This window comes from Zalophus californianus, chromosome 9 (genome assembly GCF_009762305.2).
Source record: "Zalophus californianus isolate mZalCal1 chromosome 9, mZalCal1.pri.v2, whole genome shotgun sequence".
Lineage (NCBI taxonomy): Eukaryota > Metazoa > Chordata > Mammalia > Carnivora > Otariidae > Zalophus > Zalophus californianus.
The window spans coordinates 128,652,685-128,668,069 of record NC_045603.1 but is presented as its reverse complement, the minus strand read 5'-3'; the positions used below and the strand labels follow the sequence as shown (position 1 = coordinate 128,668,069).

At 41.3% G+C, this 15,385-nt stretch overlaps 1 protein-coding gene across 4 annotated transcripts in view; it reads left to right on the top strand.

Moving 5' to 3' along the window:
* The window catches only part of CAMK1D (calcium/calmodulin dependent protein kinase ID), a 428,325-nt gene that overhangs the window by 265,236 nt on the left and 147,704 nt on the right, over window positions 1-15,385 (top strand). The gene's annotated exons all lie outside the window — the stretch shown is intronic.

The window sequence follows — 15,385 nt, the reverse complement described above, 5'->3', positions numbered from 1 at the left end:
CGCGCCAGGTGAGCCGTAGGAGCGGGAGTGGGGCCCTGGGGAGCTGGGGTGCCCTTCTAGACGGCGGGCCGGACACAGAGTCTGCGGGCCTGGCCGGTCTGCAGGTACTGCACCAGACTGATGATCTCTTGCCCTCATCGAGGAGCCTGCTGCGGCCGTTGCAGGGCGCCTCCCTTCGAGGGGTCTCTTTTGCTTTTTCATGTGCGAGGTCCACATGTTGCTTCCTGAAAACACTTCTGTGGGCCCACTGCGAGGGACACTCTGCTCCCGTCTCTAGGAGAAACTCCCACCTTGTCTTCATTTCGAGGGATGCTGGGGGAGGGCGGCAGATGGTAGCTGTGGGCTCCGTCCTTCCATCTACTCTGCCGGCACAGAAACGCACATGGGACTGAACTGGATCTTGTGCCAGGCGTGAGACAAGTCTAGTTGGGTTCGGACCTTGACATTGTCACCCCCTGCAGATGATTTCTGCATTCCAGTAAATGCTGGAAGTTACCAGAAGAGGGAGGAAATAAGAAAGCTGAATATTCAATTTGAACCTTGACCCGAACATGTAAGACACATGTAACATAACATATAAACCGTTAAATGAAATTAGCCTCCCCTCCCAACTAGTAGGTTGTTTCTTTCTTTCTTTCTTTCTTTTTCTTTCTTTCTTTCTTTCTTTCTTTCTTTCTTTCTTTCTTTCTTTCTTTCTTTCTTTCTTTCTTTCTTTCTTTCTTCTTTCTTTCTTTCTTTCTTTCTTTCTTTCTTTCTTTCTTTCTTTCTTTCTTTCTTTCTTTCTCTTTCTTTCTTTCTTTCTTTCTTTCTTTCTTTCTTTCTTTCTTTCTTTCTTTTCTTTCTTTCTTTCATCATGAGAGTTTTTATAGGACATTGTAGGACATTTTTATACGAACATTTTTAAAAGTATCCAGACTGGAAGCATGTGGACGATTTTTCTCTGTCAAGTGACAGTCCTAGGTGATGACTGATGTAGGAAAATGTTGGGGTTCAGAGCTGAAGGCCAAGAAGGAATTCTTCAGATGTCTTTCATGCAGAAAGGTGGTTTTATTAAAGCACCGGATAGGACCCCTGGGCAGAAAGAACTACCCTGGGGTTGTGACGGTTGACTCGTTATATACTTTCAAGTTGGGAAGGGGTTAGGGACAGCACAAGCCTCCAAGGTATTTTGGAAACAAGGTTTCCAGGATCCTGAGGGGGCTGGCTATTGTTAGGAAAAGGTCATTTATGACTGTTTAGTAAAAACTCAGTCATGAGACTCTTCAGATGTCTATCAGTGGGCCGTATGCTTGGAGAATGATTGCCAACATGTATCTTGGGAGGGTAGAGACAAAGGAAGTTTCCAAAGGAATTTTTATAATGTTAATGTAGACTTCCAGGATCTGGGGGCATTGGGCTAAGATTGCCTCTTGCCCTAAGCAAAGTATTAACATCCAGGCAGCTGAGTTCCTAGACGAATGTCACTGCCTGTTCTAAGGACTTGTCAATGGGCTGTAAGTAGTAAGGAAATATAATTTTTTTTTTTTATTTTGCCTGTGTTTCCCACATCAGTGACCAGTTTTATAGCTTTGGGTGTTAGTGTCAGCCATGAGACTGGTGGTTTAAGCAGTTTTGACTGCTGGTTCCTCATTAATTTCCGATTACCTAAATGCCGTCTTTCCTAGTTCCTTGCAATAGTTTGTTTTATAATTTGCCACATCCTGGTTCTTCCTTGAGAGCAATAGCTCTCACCAAATTTGGGATGCTCCCTAGCAGGCTCTTGTGACTTTATTTTATATAGTGTTAAAAAACAAAATTCAACCTAGTAAATATGAAGATCTAGTTGGCTTTATTAAATGATTCATAAGTTGGGCAAGCATCCCATCTAGCAAGTAGAGAGCTCCACCGAGCTAAACAAAGGAAAGGTTTTTAAAGGCAAAGAGAGAGCATTGACAAAGGGGGGATAAAGGAATTTATTAGCAAAGAATGCATTGTTTAGGCAAGGTTGCCCTCCTAAAGGGAATAGAGGGGGTCTATCAGTAAATTTCCTAGTATTGACCAGGAAATTCTATATTGACTATTTCAAAATTACATTCCTGGGGGATTGAAACTGCCATTAGGTTATGTATTAAGTCTTGGTTTATCGACTTGGGGCCTTAACCTAAGTGGTGCCATTTTGGTTTTCTTTTTAACAGTAGAGGTTCCTCTTAAAGAAGCAGGTGAACCACTTTCTCACCAAATATTGACTTCCCAGTAGGAAGAATATGACATTTTAATGACAAGAAAAAACCCCACAGTTTATACAATGTCAGTAGTATATTTAAATGTGTGTCTTTTATGGGTGATGCAAAAAATAAAAGAGAGAAAGAAAAGAAAGAAAGAAAGAAAAGAAAGAAAAGAAAGAAAGAAAGAAAGAAAGGAAAGAAAGAAAGAAAAGAAAAAAGAAAGAAAGAAAGAAAGAAAGAAAAGAAAAAAGAAAGAAAGAAAGAAAGAAAGAAGAAAGGAAAGAAAGAAAGAAAAAGCATTAGTACTAGAATCCAGTGCCATATGTATTCACTTGTTTAACTTCTCTGTTTGTGGATCTGTCACTAAATAAATCAGTTGAAAGCATCCCCCTTATGTAAATCTCAGCTCTGCCTCTTACTAGCTGGGTGAATTTGGACAAATAACTGGGCCTTTCTGAATATCAGTTTCCTTAATGGAAAGAAATAATAATATTGACATCCTCCTCCTCATCATATTTACATTAGAAGGTTATAGGGAGTACTGACTGAGAAAAATGTATAAAAAATAAAAATGTATTACAAATAAAGAGTGCCATAAATAGGTCCTCAATACAGACTGTTTCTTTATGGACATCTGTCTTGTTTCATTAGTATCTCTGCAGATGGTCTTTCGTTTTATGAGATGAAGTTCAAGTAGATTTAAATTCTAACTTTCTAAGCAACTTGATTGCATCCTAACCAGCAGCAGTTTATGTAAAGATAGGTCAGCATGAGAGCATAAGAGTGTCTGGAATGGAACAAACCTGGGGACAAAGTTTGGAAGTCTTCTTGGGGCACAGCTGTCCCCACCCCTTCACCGAGCTTTTCTATCAGGGATTTACCCTCTCTCTCGCAGTTATCCTAAAACCTCCTCAATATGGGTCATGTTCACTCAGAATTTGTAATAACCCAGAGGAGCTGGGCTAGAATTAACTCTTGGGGGTACCATGTGAGGTTTGTGAGGCGAGTTGGTGACAAAATCCAGATCTAGAGGCAAGGAATGTTTAAAGTGTTTAAGGAGAACACGATCTACGTGCACTGTTGAGAAGTTTAGAGGCGCTATTTACACAAATCTTGGATTTGCTAATTGTCAGCTGTTAACTTGTATATAAATTCTTTTTCCATTGGTTGTCATTCCTTTTTAAATTTTTTATTAGTTTTTTATTTTTTTTATTAACATATAATGTATTATTTGTTTCAGAGGTACAGATCTGTGATTCGTCAGTCTTACACAATTCACAGTGCTCACCATAGCACATACCCTCCCCAAAGTCCATCACCCAGCCACCCCATCCCTCCCACCCCCCTCCACTCCATCAACCCTCAGTTTGTTTCCCGAGATTAAGAGTCTCTTATGGTTTGTCTCCCTCTCTGGTTATGTCTTGTTTCATTTTTCCCCTCCCTACCCCTGTGATCATCTGCCTTGTTTCTCAAATTCCTCATGTCAGTGAGATCATATGATAATTGTGTTTCTCTGATTGACTTATTTCGCTCAGCATAATACCTTCTAGTTCATTCCTTTTTTAAAAAATCAACGTTGTTGAGGTATAATTTACATCCAATTAAATGCACCTATTTAAAGTGAACAATTCAGTGATGAATGTGAGAGCGAATCATATGGCCCAAACCATTGCCATAATCAAAACCAGAAAATTTCCCTCACCCCAGAGATCCCTTTGGTCCTTTGACGTGCTCCCTTCCTTACCCCTGACACTGGAAGTTACCATTTATACTCATTAGAGATGATTTTGCATTTTCTAAAATGTTATGTGAATGAAATCATATAGCAGTACATTTTGTGTCTGGCTTATTTCACTCATACTTACTGGCATTCATTCGTGTGGTAGCATGGTCCGTCGTTTGTTCTTTTTCATTGCTGAGTAGTATTCCATCCTTACAACTAGTCCACATTTTATCCATTTGCTGTTGCTGGACATTTGGATTATTTCCAGTCTGGGGGCTATTATGAACAAAGCTGCTATGAACATTCATGGACAGCCTTGGTGTGGGTCTCTGTTTGTGTGAAGACCTAGGAGCAGAATGAGGGGGCTGTAAAGTAGGGGTTAGGTTAAACTTTTTAAGAAACTGTCAGTTTTCCAAAGTGGTTTTACCATTTTACATTTTTGTCAACAGTGTATGTAAGTTCTTGTTACTGTACATTCCTATCAACACTTCATACTTTGTGTTTTCAATTTTAGCCATTTTAATGGGTGTGTAGTCATGGGCGCCTGGGTGGCTCAGTCATTTGTTAGGCGTCTGCCTTTGGCTAGGGTGTGGTCCCAGGGTCCTGGGATCGAGCCCCGCATCGGGCTCCCTGCTCCACGGGAAGCCTGCTTCTCCCTCTCCCACTCCCCCTGCTTGTGCTCCCTCTCTCGCTGTCTCTCTGTCAAATAAATAAATAAAATCTTTAAAAAAATGTATTTAATGGGTGTCTCCCGGTAGTTTTAATTTGCATTTCCCTGCTGATAAATGATGGTGATCACCTTCTTATATCCTGATGGGCCGTTTGCATATCTTCTCTGGTAAAATGTCTCTTCAGATCTTTTGCTCACTTTTTATTGGATTGTTTATCATCATATTATTGGGTTGTAAGTGTTCTTTATCATGTTTTGTCAAATATAGGTAATATGAATTTTTCTCCCATTCTGTAGCTTGCTTTTTTTGTTTTCTTAATGGAGGCTTTTTTAAAAACTAGCTTTCTTGAGATATAGTCCACATGCCATACAATTCATGCATTTAAAGTGTACAATTCAGAGGTTTTTGTTTTAGTCACAGGGTTGAACAGCCATCGCACAGTCTAATTTTAGAACACTTTATGTTCTAAAGGAGAACAACTTCAAAAGATCCATACCCATTAGCAGTGACTCTCAGTTCGTCTCTCCCCAGCCTCTTACTTTCTGTTCCCATGGGTTTACCTGTTCTAGATCAGACGATGTGTGGTCTTTGGTGACTGTCTTCTCTCATGTGGCTCCATGTTTTCAGGATTTATCCATGTTGTAGCATGTGTTGATACTTCATTCCCTTTTATGGCCAACTAATATCCCCACTGTATGGATATATCATATTTTATCTATCCATTCATTGGTTGATGGACATTTAGGTTGTTAATACTTTTCAGCTATTAATGATAATGATGCTAGACATTTCCATGTACAAATTTTTGTGTGACTGAATGTTTTCATTTCCCTTGGGTGTATACCTAGGAGTGGAACGGCTGGGTCAAATGGTAACTCTATGTTGAACATTTTGAGGAACTTCTGAACTCTGTTCCAAAGAGACTGCACCATTTTACGATCCCACAAGCAGTGCGTCAGGATTCCGGTGTCTCCACGCCCTCTCCAAGACTTGTTTATTTTTTGTCTTTCTGTTGATAGCCATCCTTGTGGGTGTGAAGTGATATCTCATTGCAGTTTTGATTTACATTTCCCTGATGACTAATGATGTTGATCATCTTTTCATGTGCTTATAGGACACTTGTGTATCTGTTTAAAGAAATATCTATTCCAATACCTTATGCATTTTTAAATTGGTTGGTTGCCTTTTGTTTTTGAGCTGTAAGACTTCTTGTTATATTCTACTATAAGTCCCTTCTTAGACATACATTAGGATATTTTCTCCTGTTCTGTGGGTTGTCCTTTTACTTTGTCAGTAATATCGCTTGTAACCCCAAAGTTTTTAATATTGACGTAGTTCAGCTTATTTTTTTCTTTTGTCACTTATGCTTTTGGCATCATATCCAAGAAACCAACACCTAATTCTTCATGGCACCTTTTGAATAGGAAATGTTTTAATTGTGATAAAGTTCAACTCATCGATTTATTTTCTCTTATGGTTTGTGCTCTTTGTGTCCTGTATGAGGAGTCTTTGCCTACCCTAAGTTTGCAAATGTTCTTTTCTTCTAGGAGTTGTATAGTTTTAGTTTTTCTACTTACATCTGTTGTAAGACCAACATCAAGTTGATTTTGATGTATGGTGTGAAGTAAAGATGATACTCTTTTTATTTTTCCATTGGAATATCCGATTTTCAGCACCATTTGTTAAAAAGACTTTTCTTTTCTCAATTCATTGCCTCGGTACCTGTCAAAAATCAATTGACCATATGAGGCTGATTTGATTTCTGGACTCATTCTATTCCATTATTCTATATATCTGTCTTTTGTCAATACCATAGCATCTCATTTACTATAGCTTTCTAGTAAGTCTTGAAATCAGGTATCATAGTCCTCTAACTTTGTTAGTATTTTCTTAAAATTGCTTTGGGTTATAGGGGTGCCTGCATGGCTCAGTCAGTTAAGCATCTGACCTGATTTCGGCTCAGGTCATGATCTCAGGGTCATGGGATCGAGGCCCGTGTTGGGTTCTGCGCTCAGTGGGGAGTCTGCTTCTCTCTCTCTGTGTCTCTCTCTCAAATAAATCAATAAATCTTTTTAAAAATTGCTCTGGGTATTCTATATTGTTTGCATTTTCATATGAATGTCAGAATCAGTTTATCTTTTTATTTCTTTATTTTGCAGAAAAGCTTGTGGGAATTTGTTTGGGATTGCATTGAATCTGTATATTAGTTTGGAACCAACTGACAACTTAAAAAAATCAAGTGTTTCAACCCATAAACATGGTCAATCCCTCATTTATTTAGATCTTTCATTTCTCTTAATGTTATATAGTTTTCAGTGTGTAAGTCTTCTATATCTTTGTTAAATTTATTCTGAAATACTTTCTTTTTTTAACTGACTTGGTTTGATTGATTTTGTTTGTAAATACTTGGGGAGTGTCTAGAAGGCAACATTTGGGGGGACTTAATTTTCACAACATTTGTGCCGGGGAGGTTTTTGGTTTCCTAGGAAACATCATCTTGGGCACTGATGCTCAGATATAACAGGGGGATGCTCAGCACCCTAATTTTGTTACTTAGCTAATTGCTATTTCGATTCTGAGTACTGTAGCATATTTGTTCCTTTGCTGCTATAGCAGAAGAGATTTGATTGTTTATAGTGGTCTATATTTACAATTTTATTTGGGTTTTTGGAGAATGATATTTTTTTCCAGAATGGTAATTTTTGGACCCTTCTTCTTGAGACTCTAGTATAAGGTCAGTGTGACATTGAGATAAGTTACAGATGAAAAGTCTGTTTGTTTAGACTTTATTCCTCATTGGTTATGGAATATCAGCCCACATATTTGGAGATGATAAAGGACACCCCTCAACTCCTCCCCTTTGATGTCTATTCTAGGGTAGGCTGTAAAATATATTTCGGGCTGGTACAAGTCAAAGGATATATCAGAATGACTTTTTTTCCCTAAAAAAATATTATATTCCCTATTGAATTATATCATATTTTCAGGAAGACTTAAATTTCTATATATGGGTCACTCCCAACTTTCTATCATCAGCCTGGACTCCTCCCCTGAAACCATGCATGTATATCCAACTTTCTGCTCAAGAGTTCCACTTGGCTGTGTAATAAGCATCACTCACTTACCAGCTCCAAAATAAACTCCTGAATTTTACACAAAATCTGCTTCTCCTGCTGTCTAGCTCGTCTTAGCAAATGGCAACTCTGTTTTTCTACGTTGCTCAGGCCAAAAGCCGCAGTCATCCTTGACTCATCTTTTGCTCTTCTGCCCCGCAGTCCTGTCCATTGGCAATTCCCGTGGTCCCAGCTTGGGACTGTTGACAATCTAACCACTGTCCCATCCCCTCCGCAGCTACCACCCCGACTCAAGCCACCAGCATCCATAAAACTTAGCCTTCTCCCCACAACCTTCCCCACCGCACTTCTTTCTTAGCAGCACAGCCGGATTTTGCTGTGCCTCTGTTTTGAAAACTCCCATTTGCTCCCCATCTCAGGGTAAAAGACCAAGTCCTTAGGGCGATCTCCAGGACACTGTGTGTCCTGCGCCCCTGGTCACCTCTGTCCTCATTTCCCCCGTCTCTCTCATGATCTCATTCACCTGCTGCCACCCTGGCCTCCTTGCTGGTCCTCAAAGGTGCGAGGCCTGCACCACCGTGGGCCTTTGTCCTTGCATTCTCTCTGCTTGGAACGCTTTCCCTTAGGGAACTTAATGCTCTCATGGAATGAAGGAAATATTCAAAATTTTGCCAGATAGCACCTTCTCCTTGAGATGTTCCCCAGATCCCCTGCATGAGATAGACACTCTCCCACCAACTCCTGCCGCGCTCACATTCATTCCCTGTCCCCTCCCCCAACTTGATTTTTCTCTGTAGCACTCGTCTCCCTCGGAAAACATCTCTCCCCTTTGTTCTCGGCTAGAACAGTGCTCACACGGTATGGTAGGCATTTAATACGTATTTGTTCAGTCAGTACAATTACATATAAAAGGGATAATGGTTAACATGTATTCACTCATTTAACCCTTACAAAAAACTTAGGAGCCACTTTTTAAAAAAATATTTTATTTATTTATTTGAGAGAGAGAAAGAGTGAGTGAGAGAGAGAGAGAGAGAGAGAGAGAGCGAGCACAAGCAGGGAGGGGGCAGAGGGAGAGGGGAAAAGCAGACTCCTCGCTGAGCAGGGAGCCCAACGCAGGGCTCCATCCCAGGACCCTGGGTTCATGACCTGAGCTGAAGGCAGACGCTTAACCAACTGAGCCCCCCAGGTGCCCCCGAGGAGCCACTTTTATCCCAATTTTACAAGAAGAACCTGAGCAGGGAGGTTGGATCATTTACCCAAGCCAGTAAGTGACCCAGGGAATGCACTTAACCAGCATAATACAACACTGGTGATATTTTCTAGGTAAAAATCTTGTAGGTAATACTAATGTGAATAGTTTGGTTTACTTGGAAAAAATTCTTATTGATTTATGATTCAATAAATTTTAAAAGCAGAGCTAAATGCTCTGTACTTTGTCATGTTTTGTGAGGGGAAAAGTTTACTAAATAATATCACAGGAAATCACTAAACTAATCTCAACATACACAGCAATGATCATGTTTCTTTCTTAAATAATTTTGTCAATCAATGAAGGAATAGATGAGCATGCTTTACCAATATAATGATATGTTGCACTATGTATATTCCACATAAGATACAAATATTTCTAATATTTCTTTCATTTCATGATAGTATTAAGATATGTAGAAGTAACCTGCTGAGCTCTAAACACTAATAATTAAATGCACTTTCTTTAAAGAATTTTAGATTCCTGCATGGTTCAGGACATGAAAATGTATGTACTTCCAAGAGAAAAATGTGGTTTATCTACTCCATTGGCATCTGCAGAAGGCTGTTTGAACCATTCCCTGTTTGTGGGGGTTGCCAGTGTTAGCTTCATGTGGATATTGTATTCGTAATTCAGGCAGTGTGTTCCCACAAACACTTGTAATTAGAACACAAATTATTACTCCCAATAGAAAGTTTTTTTTAAGTAGCCAAGCATAATAATGAAGTCAAAAGTGGTTCTGCCTATGATACCTTAATATATTTACATATAAATTTCCAAAATCTTATCTTTGTTCACAACAGACACTAATTGAGAACCTAGGGACCAGTGACTTTTGTTTAGTATTGGGTGGGTGGGAAGGGGTTGGGGGCACAGCTGGTCTCTCCAGTGGTTTTCTTTGTGGAGGAGCCATCATGACACACAACCACTGCACCCCTTGGGGATTGTGCAGGGACTCTGGGTCACAGGGAGGGCTGTGTAGAGGAGATACCCTTGGGTAGAGGGTGATGAGGACAAGCCAGATGGATGTGCTGGGTGTAGGTGTGGTGGGGTCTGTGTTCCAGGCTGAAGGGCTGATACAAGGAGTAGTAAGGAACCTGGGTGGGACATGAGGGTTTAGTCTGTGAGGGGGTCCAGTCTGTGAGGGGTCCTGTCTGTGAGGGGGTCCAGTCTGTGAGGGGTCCTGTCTGTGAGGGGGTCCAGTCTGTGAGGGGTCCTGTCTGTGAGGGGGTCCAGTCTGTGAGGGGTCCAGTCTCTGAGGGGGTCCAGTCTGTGAGGGGGTCCAGTCTATGAGGGGTCCAGTCTGTGAGGGGGTCCAGTCTATGAGGGGGTCCAGTCTGTGAGGGGGTCCAGTCTGTGAGGGGGTCCAGTCTGTGAGGGGTCCAGTCTGTGAGGGGTCCAGTCTGTGAGGGGGTCCAGTCTATGAGGGGTCCAGTCTGTGAGGGGTCCAGTCTGTGAGGGGGTCCAGTCTGTGAGGGGTCCAGTCTGTGAGGGGTCCAGTCTGTGAGGGGGTCCAGTCTGTGAGGGGGTCCAGTCTGTGAGGGGTCCAGTCTGTGAGGGGGTCCAGTCTGTGAGGGGTCCAGTCTGTGAGGGGTCCAGTCTGTGAGGGGGTCCAGTCTGTGAGGGGTCCAGTCTGTGAGGGGGTCCAGTCTGTGAGGGGGTCCAGTCTGTGAGGGGGTCCAGTCTGTGAGGGGTCCTGTCTATGAGGGGGCTCAGTCTGTGAGGAGTTCAGTCCATGGGGCTCCAAACTGTAAGGGATCCAGTCTTTTGGGGGCAGTGTCCAGTCTATGAGGGTTGTCTGTGGTGGGGTCCAGTCTGTAAGGGGTCCAGTCTTGGGGGTGGAGTTCAGCACTTTGTGCTCTGCTGCTGCTTTGTCGTCCTCCAAGCTAATAATTTAGTATGTGTTGTTATTTTTTTTCCTCCTGCCACTGGAAAACCCACTGAATATATGTAAAGGCCTTAGAGAGCTAAGAAAGTAAAGAAAAAAGAAAACCAAGGTCCATTATAAACATAAACCACTTTAACCAAGTTCAAGTCTATGAAATTTCTAATATACAATCACGTTTTCTGAGAACTTTCTTCTCTTTTAATGTAAGGATTTATGACTGAATTTTCCTCTTAGCACTGCTTTTGCTGCATCCCATAGGTTTTGATATGCTGTGTTTTCATTTTCATTTGTCTCAAGATATTTTCTCATTTCCCTGTGATTTCTTCTTTGACCCCATGGCTGTTTAAGAAAGTATTGTTTAATTTCTATGTTTTTGTGCATTTTCCAGTTTTCTTTCTGCTATTGATTTTCTAGTTTCCTTCCACTGTGCTTGGAAAAGATACTTTGTATGATTTTCAGTCTTTCAAAAATTATTAAGGCTTGTTTCTTTGCCTAGCATATGGTGAAAAATGTTCCGCGTGAACTTGGGAAAAACATGTATTTTGCTCTTGTTGGATGGCATTCTGTGTGTGTCTGTTAGGTCCAACTGGTCTTTAGTGTTGTTCATGTCCTCGATTTCCTAACTGATGTTCTGTCTGGTTGTTCTATCTGCTATTGAGATTAGAGTTTGGAAGTCTCCTACTATTTTTATAGAGCTGTCTTTTTCTCCTTGCAATTCTGTGTTTGCTCCATGTATTTTGGAGTTCTGATGTTCCCTGCATGTATGGTGCTTGTGTCTTCTTGGTGAATTGACCCTCTTATCATTGTATAATATTCTCCTTTTGTAATAGTTTTTACTTTTTTTTGAAAGAGAGAAAGAGAGCAGAGAGGGAGAGAGAGAATCTTAAGCAGGCTTCATGTTGAGCACGGAGCCTCATGAGGAGCTCGATCTCACTACTCTGAGATCATGATCTGAGCTGAAACCAAGAGTCAGACACTTAGCAACTGAGCCACCAGGCGCCCCCGGTTTTTACTTTTTATAACCATGTTTTTAATAGAATCACTTTTGACTTAAAGATTTTCACAGTACCTTTCTAAACATCATCTTGTCCATTCTCTCCAATTTGGATGAGATTTAACATCTTCTATTAAATTTCTAATGAGTTCTTTAAAGAATGCGCAATTTAAATATCCCATACATTATAGAACAATTGTAAACATTTTGTTGTTGTTGTTGTTTTGGGGTTTTTTAAATAGTTTTTTATTTTAATTCCAGTAGAGTTACCATACAGTGTTATATTAGTTTCAGGTGCACAATATAGTGATTCAGTAATTCTATACAGTACTCAGTGCTCATTGTGATAAGTGTACTCTTCATCCCCTTCACCAGTTTCACCCATTTCCCCCGCCTACCTCCCCTACAATTGTAAAAATTTTGATATGGAACAACTGGTTATTAGTACTCAAATAAGTATGAGAATCCATAAAAGTTCATAAAGAGTAGAGTCATGTGTAGAATATGAAGCATCAATTTCAGAAATTATCCATTTATTAACTTATATGTTGTACAAATATTTATTTGATTTAAGGAAACATGTAATGCTCTAAAGCCAGCAAGCTGAGGCTTGTTTTTAAAATTAAAAATCCAGAAGGTATCACCATGAACTTCATCGCTTCTAATTTCCTAAGTAGATAAAAACAGGGCTTGTAAAACCACACACACACACACACACACACACACACACACAAAACAGAACATGCCTGTGCAGGAATACATTTCTGAATATATCAGAGGACACCTTTTGGTTTGAGATGCTCCTGAACTGCCATTCTATCTGATGACTTACTAAAAGAAACAGGCTCTCCACTCTGGCTAAACCAATTTCCTCATGCCCTGTAAATAGCATGTGTACACTCCAACCTCAGGTTGGCTCTCATGTTTTCCCAGTTTCAATAATGTTCTTTTTATTTTGTCAGGTATCTAGATCCTTTCTTTTCTTTCAGAGCATCAGAGTCAACCCCTCACGGTCCCACTCAGGCTCCTTACAAGGCCTGTCTTTGTACCAGTCCTTCAACTTGGAGCACAGTCCGCCCTCACCCCCAGCCCCACCCAGGCCAGCATAGCCATCAGCTAGGTCCTAATCACCTTTTCCCCGAGGGTGTCTCCTCCACTGGGGCCCTCCCCAGGATCCAGAGCATCCTGCATAGACCTTGAAGAATGCAGTTGTGGATTTTAATCATTCCCCTCTAAAATATGAGCTGCACCCTCTGTAATCCCAGGGGCTCTTTTGCCCTTTCCTGAAATTCCGCAACATTTTTTGTCTGCAACGATCGTTATGCATCATGATAACCATTCATTCATTTACTCAACAAGTAGTTACGGAGCCCTTGCCATGTGTCTGGCATGATTAGCCAGTGGAGATACAGACATGAATAAAACGGACTCCCTTCTCTTATAGAAGAATTACACGGCAGCAGAAGGCATAGACAATGGAAAAACAATTAATAAAATAAGTATCTATTGGGTAATGACAAAGTCTACTGAGAAAAATGACAAAAGTGAGGGAGATGCGGAATGCCAAAAGTCAGGTAGGTGGCTTGCTATCTCATACAAAATGGTCAGGGGAGACTTCTCTGATAACATTTGGACATTTGAGCAGAGACCCGGTGGGAGCGGGTTGGGGGAAGCCACGTGATCGGGCCTGACTTCACTGGTGTACGACCTGTGTAGTCACACAGAGCCCCACACTCAGGAGGGTCCCACACTTGGGGATTAATGCTTTGCACTTGCCATGGTCTTAGTAATTTAATTTTTGAATCTGTGTTTTGTCAGTGAAGTCCAAGGGACTTCAGGTTCCACCTTCTGCTACCCTCCAGGAGAGGTTCTTGGCCAGCCACTCCCCTAGTTCCACCCGGTGGGGACCTGGGCACTCGTGCGGGGGGTTGGATCAGATGCGTGAACACAGCGCACAAGTGTGGGCCGGTCCCCCAGGGGCCACGGGGGTCTGCATGTAGCCTGCAGGCGAGTATCTGCATGACCAAGGGAGCGTGACCTTAAACAACAGATTAAAAAGCACCATGACAGGTTGAGTGAGAGATAGTATAAGAAAGGAAACTAATTTTTTCCTGCTTTTTGCATAAGGAGTGCACATTTTTATTCTGCGCTGGGCCCCGCAGATTATGTGGCCAGCCCTGCATGTGACTGTCAGAAGAAGCACCTCTGCATCTCTGCAGCAGGTGCAGGATGGGTGTGAGTGGCCCTGTGCTGAAAGAGATCAGGGCCCCCAGGGAGTTGGGGAGTGGGTGCAGCAGAAGGGCTCTCAGAGGAGAGGAGAGCTGCGTGAGTGGGGCCCTGAGTCAGGAGGAGAAATGGTGGTTGTTTCTTAAATTCCACATAGGAGTGAGATCATATGGTATTTGTCTTTCTCAAACTGACTTATTTCACTTAGCATTACACTCTCTAGCTCCATCCGTGTCGTTGCAAAAGGCAAGATTTCATTCTTTTTATGGCTGAGTAATATTCCATTGTGTATGTATACCACTTCTTCTTTATCCACGCATCAATCCATGGACACTTGGGCCGCTTCCATATCTTGCTATTGTAAATAATGCTGCTATAAACATCGGGGAGCATGTATCCCTTCGAATTAGTGTTTTTGTATTCCTTGGGTAAACACTCTGTAGAGCGACTGCTAGATCATAAGGTAGTTCTATTTGTAACATTTTGAGGAACCTCCATACTGTTTGCCACAATGGCTGCACCAGTTTGCGTTCCCACCAACAATATACCAGGGTTTCTTTTTCTCCACATCTTCACCAACACCTGTTGTTTCTTGTGTTGTCGATTTTAGCCATTCTGACAGGTGTGAGGTGGTATCTCGTTGTTATGATTTGCATTTCCCTGATGATGAGTGATGTTGAGCCTCTTTTCATATGTCTGTTGGTCATCTGGATGTCTGCTTTGGAGAAATGTCTGTTCACTTTTTAATTGGATTATTTGGGTTTGGGGTGTTGAGTTGCATAAGTTCTTTATATATTTTGGATACTAATCGTTTATCTGATATTTGCAAATATCTTCTCCCACTCCACAGGTTGCCTTTTAGTTTTGCCAATTGTTTCCTTCACTGTGCAGAAGCTTTTTTATTTTGATGAGTCCCAAGTTTATTTTTTGCTTTTGTTTCCCTTGCCTCAGGAGACATATCTAGAAAGAAGTTGCTACGGCTGATTTCAAAGAGCTACTGCCTGTGTTGTCTTCTAGGATTTTTATGGTTTCAGGTCTCAAACTGAGGCCTTTAATCCATTCTGAATTTATTTTTGTGTATGGTGTCAGACAATGGTCCAGTTTCATTCTTTTGCATGTGGCTGTCCAGTTCTCCCAACACCATTTGTTGAAGAGACTTTTTCCCATTGAATATTCTTTCCTGCTTTGTCAAAGATTAATTGTCCATATAGTTGTGGGCTCATTTCTGGGTTTTCTATTCTGAGCTATTGATCTGTCTATTGTTGTGCCAGTACCATACTGTTTTGATCACTACAGCTTTGTACGTCACTTGAAGTCCAGAATTCTGATGTCTCCAGCTTTGCTTTCTTTTTC